This window comes from Venturia canescens, chromosome 7 (genome assembly GCF_019457755.1).
Source record: "Venturia canescens isolate UGA chromosome 7, ASM1945775v1, whole genome shotgun sequence".
Classification (NCBI taxonomy): Eukaryota; Metazoa; Arthropoda; class Insecta; order Hymenoptera; family Ichneumonidae; genus Venturia; species Venturia canescens.
This window is the reverse complement of record NC_057427.1, coordinates 17,405,777-17,419,262: the sequence shown is the minus strand read 5'-3', so window position 1 is coordinate 17,419,262 and position 13,486 is coordinate 17,405,777. Positions and strand designations below refer to the sequence as shown.

Below are 13,486 nucleotides of genomic sequence, written 5' to 3'. Positions count from 1 at the left end.
TAACGTCAGTTATGAATGTTCGGCCAGGTCGATGCAAATTTACAAGTTCGGCGATAGGGTTCGTAGGATTTCCAGCACTACCAGCCTAAATGGTGCGGAAATTTCAGTACCGATCACGTCACGCTTCACCAAAGTTCGCGCTGCTCCTTTGAAAAAAAAATACAAGTTCTATAATTTCTTTCTTTGTATGTCTGAAAAATAATCGTTATTACTATGAAATATTTGTTTTAATAAAATTAATTTTAATTTCTAAATTAGAGTATGTCCACGTAGTCATCTTTTGATTTATAATTGTCAGAGACTAAAATTCAACAAATAAAAGAACTAAAGAAAAATAATGACGAGGAATACAAATTGTCAGTATGAATGTGAAAACTGATAAACTAATGAAAAAGGAGTTGATTTCAAAGTTTAGAGATGCAGACTTTGAACTTTACACCGCTTTATTTCCAAATTAAACAATCAAAATTTTAGGGTTTTATAAAATTTTGAAACGAACGTACCTTCAACAATAGAACAGCGTGTAATGGCTTTTCCCCTGATGCAGGCTGAATCACTACTAACATCGTAATCAATTATTTGTTGGTACACCCAAAGGCTCTCTATCGACCCCGAAAACTCCAACCGCAGGATCAGACAATTGATCAGTTTTATTGAAGCTTCGATCCAAATAAAGTTTTTCAAAACCTGTAATATAATTGGAGGAATAAAACATTTGAAAATTCACTATCATAATTGAGGTATATTCATGAAACTGGATGATGGTTCTCAAATATTGAAGGAATTTGATAATTGATTCTAATTCTATTCTACTTGAGATATGAATGGAACCAGATAAAGTTTCTCAAAATATAAAATCATTGAAGGAGTATAAAATTTGATAATTTTGATATTCACTGTTCTAGTCCAACTGAGCTATTGAAAGAATAAAACATTTGATATTTTTGATGTTCACTGTTCTTATTGAGATTTCTAAAAAAGTTCCTTGCGCAGCAGTGCAGTTAGTTACTTTCTACATATCGATTCTTAGTTTTTCATGATTTTGATAATCGGTGAATAATTTTTTTTTGTTGAACAAGAATAACTAATCTCTGAATCTCACATTTTGCACGGCCACTCTTCTTTAACCCTCTCGGACCGTATGTTGCTTCTACGCAACACGCGCTTCCAGGCCCAATAAAACTGCATCGGTCAGTAAGGTCGGGGTTTTAACTGACTATTTCCATCAAGCAAGGTTAGATTGCACCATAGAAACTCCTAAACCAAGAGATAAACTGCTTTAACCCATCGAAATATCAATATGAAGTCGGCGTTTCATGTTGAGTTGGCGTTGTGTGAAAAGGTGCTTTAGTTATCGCAAAAGAAAAGTGAGTAGACATTTTTTTTTCGTACTCCGAACGTTATTTCCTTTCAAAGGGAAGCTAATATGATGTATTTAAGGTATTTGGTGCTAGATTCATTCGTAAATTTTCCTGATTTTGCTCCCCAAGGACCTGGTGCTGCCCGTAGCGAACATTCAAAAATTCATATTTCCCAACAAAAAAACTAAACTGTCACAATGGATTCGGAAACTAGAAAGTATTTTGAGATAAAATTATGAAGGGAATCATTTTCCGTCAACGCGAAATAGGTCTCGGTCTGAGAGGGTTAATAACTTGGTGATCACTCTTTTTCAATATTAAAAAAATCCCACATCTCCGTACTCATATGAATGAACAAGTAAGCCATACTTGTTAACGAACGGAATATCACCTAAAGTATTGAAAATAAAAATGAATTCCACAACCAAAGATATTTTATGTTGAAAATTTTAAGCAATCAAAACAGGGATTGAGATAGAATGATGGCACGGATAAACGGAAAAGTCACGGTGTTTTTATAACGAGATGACCAATCAAGAGAATAAAACGATTCGCGGTGGAGGGGGTAAAACTGGCATGTCATTTTCTAAAATTGCAGAGCTCAGGAGATTTTTTATAAATCAAAAATTGGTTTGGAGACTAATTTTCAAAATCCCTTTCGAATGAGCACGAAACCAACACGATCAGTAGCGTGAATGCTGAGAAAAAACTTTGCACAGGCTCAAGATTATGCAAAAGTTACTAACTCATTTAAGGATTTGCCGTGTCTGTACAGAACACCATCAAAGGCCTCTTGATGCCAGCTATAACCCATTTCTATGGAAGCTCGAGTCCCGGGATCCCGGCTACAGAAATAATGAGTTGTGATTGGTCAGGATACTCGCTGTACCGTTCCAGCGGAATAAAGTTTATGAATATATACCTATATATACAATCCCATCAGTCAGCTGTCAGCTTTTGATGTTATAATAATCGGATTTCCGACATTACGAAGTGCGGCGTGAAAAAAAAATATTTTTCATCTAATCAAGTGTTCAATATGTATTTATTTTATTCAAAGTAGTGGTATGTGGTGTCATACATGCAGTGTATTACGAAAACCAGATATATAGTGACTTTGGCGTGATATGTTCAACCATCTGTCAGTTTTTGATGGCATGATCAAATTAATAGCAACAGCGATCTAAATGATAAAATTTCGGAGAAACAGTGCGAGCTGTATTCAAAATTCTTATATGACTATAAAAAAAAATGTTATGTAAGTTTTGTGAAAACCATGTGGGTTAGTTTACGCTCATCGCAATCGGTTCGCGAGTGTTTGTTATATAGAACATATATTAGTATTGGGAAATTTCTCCTTGTACAAATTCTTTGATTTTACGTTTATTTATGACATAATTTTGTTGCAATCCTGATTCTGGTTCTTCAAAAATTTTCAACGGGAGTTATGTGAGAAAAATAAACTTTCGCTCATTATAAACTCTCAAACGTTCTTTAAAAACAGAAAATTTATGTTGTGTAATTACATTATAGAAAAAATTTGCGTGGTTGTATGTAAATGAATGCAAATAAAGTTTGAAAAACTTTGGTCAAGTAAGTGTCTAATTCATTGTATTGTTGTCATATTTTCTTTCATTTCGTTTGGCTGTGTTCACCGGCCCCTTTAATTTTCCCACCTCCTTAGCTTACAGTATATCCATATCAATTTAATTCGAGTGACTTTCGTATTTCTATTCCCTCATATTGATTTCAATAAATTGGAAAATTCATAACAAAAAGTTTACATGATTGCTTGTTCATACACCCGAGTTTTAGAAAAATCTTTGGGCCATGTAAGTGCATAGATATATTCACTTGAGTTATTGCATAATGAATTTGGAAATTTATTTCAATAAGTCATTGGGTGGTTAATTTTCATGATATCAAAATTCGTATCTTCGAAATGCAATGAACACCTCTAAAGTGCGACAAAGTCATGAAGCGACATGTATGTTGAGTATTTCCAGACCATGTTTGCGATTGGCATCATGGGTTGAAAAATTCATGTGTGTAAATCTACGTCTGATAATTTTTGGATGTGATCAAATATTTTGTCTGCGTATAACCATGGAGACATACAGGAATACAGCATTTTGCTTGCTTCAACATGCAGCGTATCTGTCACTTTTTTTCTTGAATGTGACATAATAAGTTTCAAGAATGTGGTTCATGGAATTTTGAAATGATTTGCCCCATAGCACCAAAGTTTGTATTACTGGTATGCAGCAAATATCTATGAACTTTGATATTTCTGTGAAGCGTAGGTGTGCCAATCTTTTCACTTTTTGGTTCCGACTGCAATATATAAACGAAGATACATGAAACAATTTTGAGTTCTGTTCACTTTGAAGTGCGCTGTCTTTTTTCCTTTTAGTTTTGGCATAATGAATTTTATGAATCGGTGGCAATTTTTTCTTTCTGTATCAAAATTTAGATGAATAAATTGCAGCGGATACTTGCAAACTTTGAAAATTCTGTGTATTGACATGCACGCTAGGTATTAGCACTTCCTATTTTTGATTATGAAATATGGATACTTACAATTAATAAAAATTGTAGAAGAATTATAGAATTACGATATGGATTACTAGTAATAAATAACTCTGTTCAGGATTGAGCGAGGCCTCGACGGTAGCGCAAGAGAATTCGGGCCGGGCTCTCGCGCTCCGCCGCTGGCGTCGCCAGTTCGCGGGTTCGGACATTTTGGGCGCGTGCAATTAGAGCAGCCGGGTGCTCGTTTCACGTGCTCACGGGAGGCGTCGCCACCTCCTGGGCAGTAATTAGCACGGGACCGGGGAAGCACACCGCGCATGTGCGCGGGGCTTCATCATCGATCTCCATGATTGATGCCTCAGTCTTGATCCGGTCGCTGAAGCGTGCAATACGGCTAATCACTGCATCTCACCTTCTCACCAGTTTTCGGTATCAAATTCGGGTTCTCTTATTCATTTTCGGTTCAAATCATTACACGGACTCTGCGCATTTAACGGAACATTCTCTCGGACTCATTTTAACGGAATATCTCAAAAAATCATCGGGTTCTTTCTCACGAGCACGCTTCGGTCGTCCATCTTGTTCGTCTCGCACGTGCTCGACGAACACCGGGTCAACTCGCCATTTTCATCATCGGGCTTAATCGCACTAATTGTCGGGCAAATACTGTACTTTAACATAGAACAGCGGAACAATAAATTCCTCACTATTTTTCTCGCACCACCGGCGTACTTATTCTTCGTTTACCACCTACACCAGACTCCTTGCAAAAACAAACTCAAAATAATGATAAATGATACAAGATGTCAGCGATGGCCTATTTATGAATGACATAAGAAGTTATGTTTTCAAAATGCAATGAACATATTAATAAATAAGCAATTCTGTTGGTCTTGACGCACTTCATAGTTTATCTTTTGTCCGGTTGAACCTTGGTGGCTACATGCAGAGTTTAAAAATTTTGTGCATCGACGTGGGTGTGTCAACTTTTATCTCTGAGTATGATAATACGAATGAAAAAGATTGCTTCAAAAAGTCCTTGGAAACACGTTTTTTAATGAAATAAAAATTGGTAGCATTAGAATTCAATAAACATATGTGAAAATTGCGAATTCTGGTGGACTTGGTGAACATTGTATATATTTTTTTCTTTCTCCTTCCATCCAATTTTAAAGAAAATCAATCAAAAAATTCATTTCATTGAAAAATCTTCATATTTTCTTTATTCACAATGATTTCATCAAAACTATTGAAAACAAAATTTATAAATGACGGGGGAAAATTCCACAATGATACAAAATATTGAAAAACCTTACGGAATATGATTTTAATCCCACAAAATTATGGACACATTCGAAATAGTTGAAAAATTGAGGGTATCATTTGAAACATTCGAAGAATATCAAACTGTTATAAATTGTACAAAACTTAAAGAAAATCATTGGAGAACTTATTTTAAAATATCACAATAGAAACATTGGTTAACTTTAGAAAATCTTATTTAAGAATATTTTTTGTCGTTTAGAACTGCCATAGAAAAAAGATTTGATATCAAGTCGTAAAAATCCTCACTCGGAGAAAAAAAATTTGGACAATTACATTGATGATCGCCCGTTTTCTTATTACACCACAAAGAATGTAAACAAAACTTCTTAAGTCACACAACGAAAATGATTTCGAACCGTAAGAAAATATCAAATATATGACAATCCTACAGCATTCGTGTATAATACTCTTCACTAGTATACTGATTGTGCGGTATCAGTCTTTTTTCGACGAATCAGATGATACAAGCCAAAATCATATCTCGGCTTCCAACCTGCTTTCCACTATGCTCTTGGGTTCCTAATTGACAAAACATATTAGAGTACAAGGAAAAAAATCGCCAAAGTCCAAGGATAGACCTGTGACGAAATATTTCCAGTACAATTTTGTTGAAAAATAGGTCTTTTTTCGTGGAAACCAATGTTACAAGCATTAAATCGTAAATAATTCATAGAAATTAAAATTAAAATTATATAGTCGTCAAAACATAAATAAGGAACTTTCGAGAAAAAAGACGTGATATCAAACCATAAACTTCCCCTAGGGAAAAAAAGGTTGGGACAAGTACATTGATGGTGTCGTGTTTGCTGATAATTCCATCCATAAAAAAAACTTAGAAACCGATGCCTCTTTCTTCTTATTTGATTCGAACAGCTAAATCAATTGAAAAAAAATTCATTTTATTTACGTGCAGCATTAAAATTTATTATATCAATTCGAGGCCAAGTATTTTCTAATGAATTGAAATAAGTTACCACTTGAATTACGTGCAGCACTAAAATTTGTGATATCAATCGGTGGACAAGTATTTTATTAGTAACTTCAAAGTTGAACATTATGGAATTGTTCTAAGAAGCTTTTAAATCCAAAAATATCATATGCAAGCTATTCATTTCTTGCTCTATGGTGGCAGAGACTTATAAGAAAATCGATTCTTTTCAGACTTTCAGGAGCTTCTGATATTATTCACAATATTCGACGTCGATTGGATCGTTACAAATTATGTTTAAATATGAGTTAAAAGTACTTGTCCGGCCCATCACTTTCCATTAAAATTGTTTATTCAAATAAAAATCAGGGCTTTTCTAGAACTGATGGAGCACAAATATTCATGCAGAGGGAATTTAGAGAGTTATCTTCAAGTAATTTTCCCTCAAGTGCACTAATTTAATAAGAATGGAAACGAATTGTCCTGTACTACACAAGGGATGTATTTGTGCATCGATAAATAAAAAACATTATGCACATTAAATATGTTCAAGTTTACAAAAATAACTCCCCAGTTTGTATTGGAATGACGGCAATTTTTACTTCTCACTTCTTCCAGCGAACGAATTTCATTCGGTATAACTAACCTATACTATTATTAAGAACATTAAACTAATAATAAATCGCATTTCAATACATTTTTAACCGGATTCTGCCGTACAATTTCGTTTTTTTATGATTGATTTTTATTTCAATAAATAGTGATGGGCCGGACAAGTACTTTTAACTCATATTTAAACATAATTTGTAACGATCCAATCGACGTCGAATATTGTGAATAATATCAGAAGCTCCTGAAAGTCTGAAAAGAATCGATTTTCTTATAAGTCTCTGCCACCATAGAGCAAGAAATGATTAGCTTGCATATGATATTTTTGGATTTAAAAGCTTCTTAGAACAATTCCATAATGTTCAACTTTGAAGTTACTAATAAAATACTTGTCCACCGATTGATATCACAAATTTTAGTGCTGCACGTAATTCAAGTGGTAACTTATTTCAATTCATTAGAAAATACTTGGCCTCGAATTGATATAATAAATTTTAATGCTGCACGTAAATAAAATGAATTTTTTTTCAATTGATTAATACTTTCAAAACAAACATCTAACACTACACTTCGAAAATATATATGAAAAACTTTCGAAAGCACTTAGAATATCAAAATTTTAAAGGTTTTGAATATTTCCCACTGGACGAACCTGAGAATTTTGCATAAATTGTAGATGAGGTAGCCGTAATGCTGATGGTGGGACGGATGTACAATTTTTTTTCCTATTTGTTTGAGAAATCTTCTGACGCTGGACGAATTTGGGAGACTTTCCCAGCCGCCTGGCCCCGACACAATCCCATTCTTTTCATGTAGCATCAAGTGTGAAAGATTGTCCTTGATGTCAATGTTGATTCCATTCTATCAGAGCCAAAAATCTTGTTGTTCAGGACATCGTACCCTTTTTCCTCTTCAGCATTTCCTCTTCTTCTATCTGACAATTTATTCTGTCATTCAATTCTTGACGCTTATTTTTAAAAATAACAAGTTTTTTTAACAAATATTGTTCAAACTTGATGACCATGCTCGACCAAAGTGCCAGCATATTCAGCAGGAGGTACAATGACTCTCACTGTTTCAAGAATACATATGAAATGAAATTACCCTAACAAATTGAAAAATTTCATAACTAATGCTTACCCAGTTGGAAGCAGGGATAGTGATGAAATTCAATAAATTGGGAGAGAGATTCATCCATTTTAGTATGACCGCGAGGTGGTTCATTTATTATCAAACCCCACTCCAATGCATATCCTCCACGGTGCATATGTTTTTCAACGATGTCAGAGTTTGAGAAGACCTAACGCTGAACAGGCAAATCAAACCACGCTCCAATTCCTCTATGGTGCATACATTTTTCAACGATGCCAGAGTTTGAGAAGACCTGACGCTGAACAGGCAAATCAAACCACGCTTCAATTCCTCATGGTGCATACATTTTTCAATTTTGTCAGAGTTTGTGAAGACTTCTGATGCTGGACAGGCAAATCGAACCCTGCTCCAATTCTTTTACGGTGCATACATTTTTCAATGTTGAAAGAGTTTGAGAAGACTTCTGACACAGGCAATTTTAGTTGTTACAATCCCATCCCCTTTCATCCAACACCAAGTGGGGAAGATTGTCCTCAATATCAATTTCGAACAGAACAAAACCAGAATGTCTTCAATATCAATTTCGATTCCTTCTATTGAAGAGTTGACAAAGAATACAAAACCAGAATGAGAATGGATATGGAAAATATGGAAAATAGGTTATGTTCAAAATTCAAAGGAATGAAAACCAATTGTCACAATATAGCGAGAAGTCCATGTTTAAGGAAACATTAGCTTATAGAATTAACAAACACTCGTGAACCAAATTGCCATGGAAGTGGACAACCCGCACTGTTTTCACAAAACTTACAATAATAACACATTTTATAAATATCTTTGATAATCAAATTCACACATCTCGCACTATTTCCCGAAAATTTTCGAACAAACAAAACGATGGCCGAATTAGAAAAAACGATGGAGGAACGAAATTATTTCGAACAGTCGATGTAGTGAACGATAACGGAAAACCGACGAAACCGTAAACCGATATAACGAACAGATGTTTAAACGATATGACAAGTAAGACCGACGATGTGAAGAAAGTCCACAAGACCATAATAAACAGATGTTATTTTATAAACGAACATATGACAAGTAAAGTAAGACCGACGATGTGAAGACAGCCGACAAGACCAATGAGAAGTTTTCTCATCGGCGATTGACTGAAGCCGGTATTTCCTCGGCGGGGATTGGCTAAGAAGGGCATCAAAATGCTCTTATATGTACTGGTCAGAAAATGTATAACAGATACGTCGAGTTCATGAATGTGTTAGTAACTTTTGCATAATCTTGAGCCCGTGCAAAGTTTTTTCTCAGCAATTACGCCACCAATCATGCTGATTTTGGGCTCATTCGAAAGATAATTTTCTAATTAATGTCCAGTTCAATTTTGAAAACCTGAAATGACTCATGAGCTCTGTAAATGAACGAAATGGTATTTCAATTTTACCCCCACTACCGCGAATCGTTTTATTCAGAGAAAGTATACTCGGCAAGCCTCGGGCCAGTAGACGACAGGGCTGTCAAAGTACTTGTCCCGAGACTCTACCAAGTCTCTTGATAAATGGCGCATATTGTTTCGAATTTTGTGTTTTGTTGTTGGCTGTTTCTTTTATGTTTCATGATTGCTACTTTGCCCCAAGAATCCCCCCCTCTACCTTTTTGTATCTCAGATGAGCTGAGTAGTCGGACCGTCCTCGGTCACTCGTTTCCCTCGTGCCTCCTACACTCTAATTCTGTATTGCGTTACCATCACGAGAATCGACAAAAATCAAGTCGAATAATTCGACGGTAATTTGTACCTGGCGCCCAGTCTACTCTCGTGGCCTTTAGTGATCAATTACTCGATAACTGTACAGAAGTAAAATCTTAAAAAATGTGTATTGTCAAATTTGGCACTAAAGAATATGTTCACCAAATTTTATAAAATTCTGATAATTTTGAAATTTTTTATGTTTTTAGCATAGTTTAGCATGGCAACATTATATCGCCTGTACCAAATATCCTTAAGTGTTTCTGTATAGTTTGTGAGATATTTTCACTAATTTTCAAGTTACAAGAAATTATACACTCATATAACGATAATATTTTCATCAAACGATCACCGAGATTTTATTGGTGTCAAAATTTTCAATATTGCGAATATAATCATATCGGATCTAGTTGATTATGAACAGAAAGTTTTATCGAAACATACAATCTCGCATACATTACCCGCACACACGCACACGCGCGCACACACACACACACACACACACGCGCACGCACGCACACGTAAAAATTAATCTTTGAGATTTCGTTCTCGCTCGTGCAAACAGGAGAGCCTTGACGTCGATAGATTATTCGTTATAGTGAGAAATTGAACCGGTGTATACAAAAAATGGGACTTATCTTAAAGAATTGGCAATATTACCTCGTTGGCTCTTGCCCGAGTACTGGAGGCTCAAATGCGATGTGTCGAAATCGGTCAGATGATAGTATAATGTGGCTGGCCAGCCGGAAACGAGTGATTTTTCTGTGGTTGGACTAAATCCTTTGATGATCCGGCCTCATTGACGTCCCCGAGCGAAGAGAGCAAGGACGAGATGATCGTCGGGATCGTCAAGTGACAAAGTTTGGTGGGGGTGAGACAAATGAAATAAGTGGGGCCATCGACGAACGACTTTTGGAATGTCGATCAAGGCGCTTAATTTGAATTTCGTATCTCACAAATTTTTTGAATGAAGAGTTCTAGTCTTCAGCGCATCATGTAACTTTTGAATTTATTTTATTGTAGATAAAAAAAACTTCAACTATATGATGGTGTTGTATTCTGAGGAGTTCTAATTTACGTAATGATCCTAAATAATAACTGGAGTGGTTCTGTATTCTTTTTTGAAAAAATATAACTTTTAGAGTTTGGGGAAAATAAAAAAATGATAGATAATTGGCGATAAAAAAAATTAACCATGATATGCTGTCGTACTCGTACGAGTTTCAGTTTATTCGATGATTCTGAATATTGACTGAAGTGTTTCTGTATAACTTTTTAAATCGGTCTTGCCTCTAGCATTTCGTGAAATTAAATAAATTATAGTTGTAGATAAAAGGAAACTCCAATCCTCTAATGAAATCCAGCTTATAGAATGGTTCTTAATGGAGACTGGAGTATTCTTGTATAACTTTCCACAGAGTTCTAACGTCCAGCGCTTCACGAAATTTTAAGAATTATCATCGATGATAGAATGAAACGTCAACCATGAGATGCTGCCGTACTCTGATGAGTTCCAGTTTATTCAATGGTTTAAATGATGACTGAGTGTTTCTGTATAACTTTTCGGAGAGCTCTAGAATTTAGCATTTTGTGAAATTGAATAAAATATTATTGTGAAAAGAGGAAACTTCGTCCCTGAGATTCTGTCGTACTCTGACGAGTTCCAGTTCATTGAATGGTTCTGAGCAATGACTGGAGCGTTTATGATTAACTTTTTTGAACAGCTCTAGCTTTCAGCATTTCGTGAAAATAAATATGTTATTGTTATTGATGAAAAAACACTTTAACCATAAGATTCTGTCGTAGTCTGACGAGTTCCAGTTCCTGTACAGATTCTGAATGATGACTGGAGTGTTTCTGTATAACTATTCGAAGAGTTCTTAACCTTTAGAACATCGTGAAATTTACACGGAAAGCTGTCATACTCTTACGAGTTCCAGTTTGTCTGATCGTTGTAAATGATGACCGTAGCGTTCCTGTATAATTTTTCAAAGAGTTCTAGTCTCCAGCGCTTTTGGAATTATTAAAATCACTGTTATTGATAAAAAGAAATATTAACTATAAGATGCTGTTGTAGTCTGATCAAATTCAATTCATTCAATGGTTCTAAACAATGACTGGAGCATTTCAGTATAACTTTTCGAAGAGTTCTTACTCTTTAGGACTTCGTAAAATTTACTACATTTTCATTGTTGATAAAAGGATATTTTAACCGTGAGATGCTGTCGTACTCGTTCAAGTTCCAGTTCGATCAATGGATCTGAATGATGACTGGAGTGTTTCTGTAAATCTTTCCAAAAGGTTCTAGACTCCAGCGTTTTAGGAAACTAATAACATTACTGTTGTTTATAAAAAGAAACATTAACTAAAAGATGCTGTCATAGTCCGACCAGTTATAATTCATTGAATGATTCCAAACAATGACTGGAGCGTTCCTGTATAACATTCCGGAGAGTTCTAGTGTTTAAGCATTCCGTGAAATTTGATAAAGGATTATTGTAGGTAAACGGAAACTCCTCTCATGAAATGCTGTCATTCTCTTATGAGTTACATTATATTCAATGGTTCTCAATGATTCCTTGAATGTTTTTGTATAATTTTTTTGGAGTTCTAGCCTTTAGCGTTACGTGAAACTTAAGAAACTATGATTGGTGATAAAAATTTACTTCAACCATGAGAAGCTGTCGGGCTCCGACTCGTTCCAGTTTATTCAATGGTTCTGAATGATGACTGGAGTTTTTTGGATGTTTTCTGAAAATTTCTGGCCTCCAGCGATTTATGGAATTATTTAAATTATTATTGTTGATAAAAAGAAACTTTAACTATTAGATGCTGTCGTACTCGTTCGACTTTTAGTTCGTTCAATGATTCTGAACAATGACTGGAGCATAGTCGATTAACTTTTTTGAAGTGTTCTAGCCTTCAGCATTTCGTGAAAATAAATAAATTATTGTTGTTGATAAAAAAACACTTTAACCATAAGATTTTGTCGTAGTCTGACGAGTTCCAGTTCGTGTACAGATTCTGAATGATGACTAGAGTGTTTCTGTACATTTTTCCAAAGAGTTCTAGCCTTCAGCGTTCTAGGAAACTAATAACATTACTATTGTTAATAAAAAGAAACATCAACTAGAAGACGCCGTGTACTCGTACGAGTTCGAGTTCATTCAATGATTCTTGACTGGAGCATTTCAGAATAATTTTTCAAAGAGATTTAGCCATCAGCATTTCTTGGAAATGAATAAATTATTGTTGTTCACAAAGAAACATTTTAACCATAAAATTTTGTCATAGTCTGACAAGTTCCAGTTTGTGTACAGATTCTGAATGATGACTGGAATGTGTCTGTAATGTTGTTCGATCTATTCTCTCGAAACTTCCTTCAAATGAGCAATTCATTACTAATGTTTATAAAAAAACCATTTCAAGCGTAATGAATAAAAAAATCCGCATAAAAAACTTTTTAAAAGTAAAAAAATTACGCAGAGTATTAAAAAGTGCAACGTTGTTTATAATAATATTTATTATATTTTTCCCTCTAATTATTTATTCTGTTTCTTTGGAAAAATATAATCATATCAATTTAATCAAGCCAAGTACTAGTGATGTTTGTTGTTTATTATTTTGATTACAAATTTAGAAAAAAAACTCAAGCTTTTGAACAAAAAATTGCGTGCATGGTTTTTCAAGATGTACTGTAACGTAACGCCCTCCTGAACGACCCGAATCGACTAGAACCCGAACCTAACCTCGAAAAACATTGCGACGTGGCCCGATGTTTTTGACCGAGCGCGTACAACGACCGGTGAGACGCATCACTGCTGGCCGGCGGCGGCCATACTGGTGGGCAATACAAAGGCTCGATACAAGCGGCGGAGCGCG

The 13,486-nt window shown here is 35.1% G+C and overlaps 1 long non-coding RNA gene across 1 annotated transcript; it reads right to left on the bottom strand.

Moving 5' to 3' along the window:
* Positions 1-1,218: 1,218 nt before the first annotated feature.
* On the bottom strand, positions 1,219-8,969 carry LOC122413132 (uncharacterized). Its single transcript, XR_006261515.1, has 3 exons — positions 7,897-8,969; positions 7,409-7,690; positions 1,219-1,257 (listed from the first exon to the last, which is right to left on the bottom strand). It is a non-coding gene; the product is annotated as an uncharacterized lncRNA (long non-coding RNA).
* Between the last annotated feature and the right edge of the window lie 4,517 nt (positions 8,970-13,486).